We start from the raw sequence: 7,861 nt of genomic DNA, 5'->3' as shown, positions 1-7,861 counted from the left end.
AAAGAGAAATAAAGACAGAGAGAAAGAAAGAAAGAGAGAGAGAAGGAGAGAAACAAAATGACAGACAGACGTACGTACTTTGGGCTTAACTATCTGGCTAACCTTGAAGCCCTAATTATTAGAGCAACTATTGTATGTTTTGGTTATGCCTTTTAATTAAGTCAAATATAAACATTTTAAGAATATTGCAATGACATTTTTTTTGGTATGGTATTATTAGTCTTGTTACTTTCCAGTCTCACTTGTTATACCAGAATGATTATTTAACTGACAGAAAAAAAATGTCCTACATGGAAGAACGTCTATGATCAGTTCTCTAAAATAGATGTCTGTGCCTTTAATCTACAAGTCTGCTTTAATTGATGAGTGTGTTGTCACCCCTGTCAGTAGTGGTCAGAACATCTTGCTTATTTCTCCGCTGGGTTGGAGGCCTTTCCTGAGACAATGGGTCCTTCTGCCATTTGCTCTTCTGGTTTGTTGCTCTGATGTTGGCACTCAGAGGACCTGAGAGAAAGTGAGAAAGGAAGAGACAGAATATGTTTACAAACTATTAAAACAAACTATTCTTTTTCTTCATTCCACTCACTATACACATAATTTATATACTCCCCTTGAAATATGCAGCTTGTGGGACCAGCAGATGGCATAATGGTTATGTTGCTGGACTCCCGCGTAGTCGACCATGGTTCAAGTCCAGGACCCAATAGCTTTAAACTCATGCCAGGCACGTGTGCATGTGTGCCTAAAATCCCAAGAGGAGAATGAAAGAGAAGGGATTGTGGTATGGCCATCCCCCCCGCCGGGGAGGAGGCTGACTTCTCACTTTCTGTGTCTCTGTCTCTCTCTGTCTCTCTGTAGAGTGCATGTGCCCTATAGCAAAAATCTCTCTTAGAAAAAAAAAAAAAAGAAGAGAAAGAAATATGTGCCCGGTTTTTAACTATCAGCATTGCTGGAGAGATGTGTCAGGCCCTCCACAGTGAGGAGTATTTTCAACAGCACCAGATACTGAGGAACTCAAAGTAGCTGTTGCTTTATTAAACCGGGACCAAAACAGACCAGAAATGTGATAAAGAGAGAAGCTCTATGAATAGTGCTGCTTATGGGAATTTGCAATTTCCCTTGAATTAGTTCTTTGTTTATAAGAGATTTTAAACATTAACACAGTCAAGTTATCAGTGGGGCCCTCTCCAAGAGTCTGAGTTCTCACGTTTCCAGTTCACATAGTTTTTAGGTTAATTTACCTCTTGTGGGTAATGATGCGTATTTTAATCAGCTATGAAATAGAATTGTGGTTCTCCCTCTTTCCACCATCATCTTACTGTTATTTCTCATCAAGCAAATATCTTCTTTGCGTTATGGGAGAGTTAGACATACCAACTAGGTAAAATCAAAAGAAAATTACTTCATAAATAAAGTCTTTCTGTATTTCTTATAAGCCCCGACCTCTTACCACAATTTATTATCAATATGGACATTCTTTGAGAATATGAAAAGTTTATCTTGGAACCATTTGAATAGTTTTTAGTTAGGAAAGTTTTCATTTTAAGGAAATCCCATCCCTTTGAAGGTAGATTTCAAGGTTTTGATCTGAATGAAACCTGTTGAATATAAGATGGACTGTAATGAGTTTGTCCAAAGGCCATCCCTGAAATTAGCTTAATTGCAATGTACATTATCAGCTTTCATATTTATCAACCTCTACATCTCCTAGTTTAAACATCTACTTTACACTTCTGGAATAGAATTGCTATTCTGCTTGTACGTCAGCTTTAATGCTCATAAAACTTTCTTACCTTACTTCCAAGGAATCTTCAAATAATTTAATTCATTGAAATCACTAAGAAGACCCTTTCAAGAGTAATGTATATCAAGTATTCCTGCTTCCTTAACAATATTACCAGTTCTTATTGCTCACTGTTTCGTAAAAATGAATTATTTTTTGCTTTAATTAAAAAAAAAATTGCCAGGGATGTGTGTGTATGCACCAGAGGGAGCAAGAGAGACAGAGAGTGAGAGAAAAGGAAAGTGAGAAAGCACTTCCCCAGGGAATGGTCACGCTGCATCCCCTCTCCTTTCTCACCCCTGCCTTTCAGAATGTTGGAACACATGCATACATACCTGGTGTGCTTCTCAGACTGCCAGGTCTAGAACTTGAACCACACAGTCAGCCATGTGGGAGCCAGATGATTTAACCACCACAGGCTGGCCCTTGCTTTAAATTATTTCACATTTCATTTTTAAAAATCATGATCGTATGTGAACAGGGAAAGTTGTAATAGAATATCAATTGTAAGCTGTGTACCTGGAAGAAAATTATATTTACTTTAAGGTGTCAACTTCTTTTGGAATTTTGCTTAAGGTAAATAGAAAAATTACTTGATTTTTCTGTTTTTAACAGGTTTACTTTATCGTTTTAAATGGTGTCTTTAAATATTTCATTCATGTTTGGAAATACTGCCTAACTGAACTTCCTTGAATGGAACTTTTAAACATGCCTTTTGCATTTTTGTCATACTTCGATGCAATTTACCAGCACATTTGGTGTAAAGCTAGATAAGAGTAAATCCTTAATAATGTTAACATAGTTGTCATTGGCCTCATGTACATAATTATTTTTATTTTTAACCTCGAAAATAAATTTTTTCCTTTGGGAGACCTAGGTCAAAAAAATTTGGACAGAAGGAACTACATATAATCATATTGTGAAGCAGGCATTTTCTTCTCAAGTATTATTTTCAGGAAATAAATAACAGTTATTTCAGGAAAATAAAACCAAACAAAATGATGGTAGGAAGAATTTTTTTTCACAGAAAATGTTGTTATCCTTAAGTAAAATATTTCTAAGAATAGGAGTAGGAGTTGGCAGATGGGAACCAATGTATCCGTAGCATTTTTAACTTCATAAAGACATAAAATTTTGATATGCATGTAGTTTGGGGTTACTATCACTCATTCTATATCATGACAACTTTCAGTTTTTCTCTTCTATTTATGGATTTCTGGGTACTAAATTTTTTTACTGCAATTTTTTTAGAAAAAGAATTATTTTATTTAAATTTATTTATTTTAATTTGACCAGAGAGGGACAGAATGAGAGCGAGAGAGAGAAAGAGAGAGAGAAAGCCAGCCGCCATGTCCGGGACTCAAGCCACTGTCGGTCATATAGGAGTCCAACGCCCTTAACCACCAAGCCACCTGCTGGCCCCAACTGCACATTTTTATACACTTATTTCTTTTATTCTTTATCTTTTTTTCTAAAAATTTTATTTAGCTGATTATTTAACTCAGTTGATTCCTCAAGATATTGAATTTCTGAAAATTCCTGATACTCTTTCACTATAATGTAGGATTCCCTTTGCTTCCTTCTAAAATCTTCCATGGCTCCTTTATGATCTCAAGATAGGAGCTTGTAGACAATATCTTATAGAAAAGCCTGAATCAACTGCTGTTGATCCATCCTATCCTACTTTCTAACTACACTTGTTATTTTGTAAATGTCTCAGTTTCCTAAAATTTTTTTTGTAATTCTCATACCAGAGAGATTGGCAAACCAGTCATTTCCTTTGGTTAAGAGTAGAAGAGGGAGAAGGACTCCCTGGAAAAGGGAGGAATTATTGAATATCAGTTTGTACTGTTGTGCTAGGCCTAGAATGAAGGTGGGTTTTGTGATCAGGCAAAACAAACTCCCAATCCATATAGCATCATTCGAACGATACAGGTGCAGCCTCCCCCACCTAAATCACTCAGGCCTGAACTTTTATACTTAGATAGTAATTCCTTTGGTGTAAGACATTATCCTCTGTTAAATAGAAAATAGCTCAAATATGAAATCAGAATGGCTTGGTCGAAGAAACCTCAAAAATGATGTAATCTGATATCTACTGAGCCTTTTAAATAATAATGTACTTCTTTCTTTCATTCTTTCTTGCAAAGAGCCAAATGGAAAGAAGATAATAGTAGGATAAGAATAAAGATAAGGAAGTTGAGGGTGTGGGTCCCTCAGAACAACTTCAGTACTTTACAGTTTTCCCTAGGGTGAAGTCTGAATTCCACCATCAATGTGATCTATTACCAAGTTGGATTAAGTATCAGGGAGTTTACACCCTTGCAAAGCTTAAGTCACTTTTACTTAAATTTATTTAAAATCTGTGACCCATTCTTCAGTAAAATGTGTATCCTTGCTATCAGTTTCCCCTGTAAATAGAATATTTTCAACATTTTTCCCTTTTACTTTCTTTTTTTTTTTTGAGAGATTTTTGTTATAGCGTGCGCTCGCCAGACAGAGAGAGACCAGGGGGGATGGTCACTCCGCAATCCCTTCTCCTCCATTCTCCTCTCGGGATCTTGGGCACGCATGCACACACGCCCGGCGTGAGTTTTAAGCCACCGGGTCCAGGACGCGAACCATGGTCGACTACGGGGGAGTCCAGCGACATAGCCATTACGCTAACTGCTGGTTCCCCCTTTTACTTTCATTTTGAATATTTGAATTATTATTTTCTAAATGGATTGAATTAGACTGGAAGATAATTTTGAGTGGCAGCTATAAAGTTGACTCTCTACCAAGCCATCATGCACTAGATCAAAATAACAGTTATTTCAGGAAAATAAAACCAAACAAAATGATGGTAGGAAGAATTTTTTTTCACAGAAAATGTTGTTATCCTTAAGTAAAATATTTCTAAGAATAGGAGTAGGAGTTGGCAGATGGGAACCAATGTATCCGTAGCATTTTTAACTTCATAAAGACATAAAATTTTGATATGCATGTAGTTTGGGGTTACTATCACTCATTCTATATCATGACAACTTTCAGTTTTTCTCTTCTATTTATGGATTTCTGGGTACTAAATTTTTTTACTGCAATTTTTTTAGAAAAAGAATTATTTTATTTAAATTTATTTATTTTAATTTGACCAGAGAGGGACAGAATGAGAGCGAGAGAGAGAAAGAGAGAGAGAAAGCCAGCCGCCATGTCCGGGACTCAAGCCACTGTCGGTCATATAGGAGTCCAACGCCCTTAACCACCAAGCCACCTGCTGGCCCCAACTGCACATTTTTATACACTTATTTCTTTTATTCTTTATCTTTTTTTCTAAAAATTTTATTTAGCTGATTATTTAACTCAGTTGATTCCTCAAGATATTGAATTTCTGAAAATTCCTGATACTCTTTCACTATAATGTAGGATTCCCTTTGCTTCCTTCTAAAATCTTCCATGGCTCCTTTATGATCTCAAGATAGGAGCTTGTAGACAATATCTTATAGAAAAGCCTGAATCAACTGCTGTTGATCCATCCTATCCTACTTTCTAACTACACTTGTTATTTTGTAAATGTCTCAGTTTCCTAAAATTTTTTTTGTAATTCTCATACCAGAGAGATTGGCAAACCAGTCATTTCCTTTGGTTAAGAGTAGAAGAGGGAGAAGGACTCCCTGGAAAAGGGAGGAATTATTGAATATCAGTTTGTACTGTTGTGCTAGGCCTAGAATGAAGGTGGGTTTTGTGATCAGGCAAAACAAACTCCCAATCCATATAGCATCATTCGAACGATACAGGTGCAGCCTCCCCCACCTAAATCACTCAGGCCTGAACTTTTATACTTAGATAGTAATTCCTTTGGTGTAAGACATTATCCTCTGTTAAATAGAAAATAGCTCAAATATGAAATCAGAATGGCTTGGTCGAAGAAACCTCAAAAATGATGTAATCTGATATCTACTGAGCCTTTTAAATAATAATGTACTTCTTTCTTTCATTCTTTCTTGCAAAGAGCCAAATGGAAAGAAGATAATAGTAGGATAAGAATAAAGATAAGGAAGTTGAGGGTGTGGGTCCCTCAGAACAACTTCAGTACTTTACAGTTTTCCCTAGGGTGAAGTCTGAATTCCACCATCAATGTGATCTATTACCAAGTTGGATTAAGTATCAGGGAGTTTACACCCTTGCAAAGCTTAAGTCACTTTTACTTAAATTTATTTAAAATCTGTGACCCATTCTTCAGTAAAATGTGTATCCTTGCTATCAGTTTCCCCTGTAAATAGAATATTTTCAACATTTTTCCCTTTTACTTTCTTTTTTTTTTTTGAGAGATTTTTGTTATAGCGTGCGCTCGCCAGACAGAGAGAGACCAGGGGGGATGGTCACTCCGCAATCCCTTCTCCTCCATTCTCCTCTCGGGATCTTGGGCACGCATGCACACACGCCCGGCGTGAGTTTTAAGCCACCGGGTCCAGGACGCGAACCATGGTCGACTACGGGGGAGTCCAGCGACATAGCCATTACGCTAACTGCTGGTTCCCCCTTTTACTTTCATTTTGAATATTTGAATTATTATTTTCTAAATGGATTGAATTAGACTGGAAGATAATTTTGAGTGGCAGCTATAAAGTTGACTCTCTACCAAGCCATCATGCACTAGATCACAGATTTCTCTCTGTCAAGTACCTAACATCTCTAGGTCCCGATTTTCTCACTTAGAAATTGGACTTCTTTGCATCTGTCCCTCTTTGCCATTGAGAATGTTGGGAGACTGTCCTCTATTATAATAGAGACCCCTTAGAGATTACCGCTGTTAACACTGCATGTAATCCACTATTGCGACTATAAAAATTATTCTAAAGAATGGCAGAGAAATGTTGGGTGTGGTAAGTTTAAAAAGATGAGCAGGTAGTAAAAAGCTAGGCTAACTGGGTGTCATGTGATAATAGTAACAGTCAAGGAAAGACTGATGTTGAGGACTTCACAAGATCTTGAATGTCAAACCTTAGCAAAGCTTTCTCTGCTGGGTTAAGACCAATTAAGAAACAAAAGTTCATTTTTCTGCCTGAAGATAAAGAAGCATGCAGTTTCTGTGACACTTGGCTCATTTTTTTTCTCCCAACATCTACATATGGCATATAGTGTGGGTCTTAACCAGTATTAAAATGATAGTTCCATTAAGTCTTATGCCCGTTTTCTCTACAGATTTGCACTATTGGATAAATTTACTCACTATCTCCTGGTTAATTCTTCCATCAGCTTATCAAGACTCCATTACAGTTCTTGTTGTGACCTTTTGGAGTGGGCCTTCCCATGTGCAGGAGTGAACTACGATCAGTTGCACATTGGGCTTCCTATTCGTTCTTTTTGCAATCAACTTTATTTGTCTCTAAAAAATATCTTCAAGAAAGGCACAGGCTTTTACAATTCCCTTTTGTCTCTTGAACTGTCCTTCCGTTTCCCAGCCAACTATCCAGTTCATAAAAATGGCTTTGTACTAGGTTATTACCAGCTAATATTATTACAGTCTATTGGATACTTGAAACCAGCAAAGGTCTCGTTCATTACTCTAGGAGTCCTACTCTACCCCACATGTGTTTGCCTAATGAGCATGGTTTCTCTTCTCTAATGAGGTGAGAATCATTTTTGCTAACTACAAGAAGGCTTGGAAGGAGCACGTTTTGGGGGTGGTAAAGTTGACTGTTAATGTATGCAGTTCCAATCAAGTCCTCTGTTAGCCAAGTTGTCAGGATGGTAATGAATAGCTTAACCTGCACCCTTTCTAAATGAAATCATGCCTACAGTTGGTCCTCGTAATGAATAGCTGTGACTTCGCTGCTATTTGTTTTTTGGTGTCTTCACTGGTCATTCACTATTGCTATTTAATTAGCTTATCACCTTCTTTATTCAACGTAAATGTATTTTTCTACGGGAACATGGGCAGATGGATTTCATTTTACTTGATAGCTAATTACTTTTAGTGAATGTGGTAATTATTGGACTGCTCAAGTGAAGGATGGAGTGAGACGGCCTTCCCAGAGGTACAGTAAAAACTGGTTAAAATGAATAACGGTACAGGGATCTTGCAACGTGTATCAG

At 37.1% G+C, this 7,861-nt stretch overlaps 1 protein-coding gene across 1 annotated transcript in view; it reads left to right on the top strand.

Annotated features, from left to right (window-relative positions):
* The window catches only part of ZFHX4 (zinc finger homeobox 4), a 230,495-nt gene that overhangs the window by 218,359 nt on the left and 4,275 nt on the right, over positions 1–7,861 (top strand). The gene's annotated exons all lie outside the window — the stretch shown is intronic.

The sequence above is a fragment of the Tupaia chinensis genome, unplaced genomic scaffold (genome assembly GCF_000334495.1).
Source record: "Tupaia chinensis unplaced genomic scaffold, TupChi_1.0 Scaffold000667_1, whole genome shotgun sequence".
Classification (NCBI taxonomy): Eukaryota; Metazoa; Chordata; class Mammalia; order Scandentia; family Tupaiidae; genus Tupaia; species Tupaia belangeri.
Note: the sequence above shows the minus strand (reverse complement) of the source record. Positions and strands in the feature narration are given on the sequence as shown.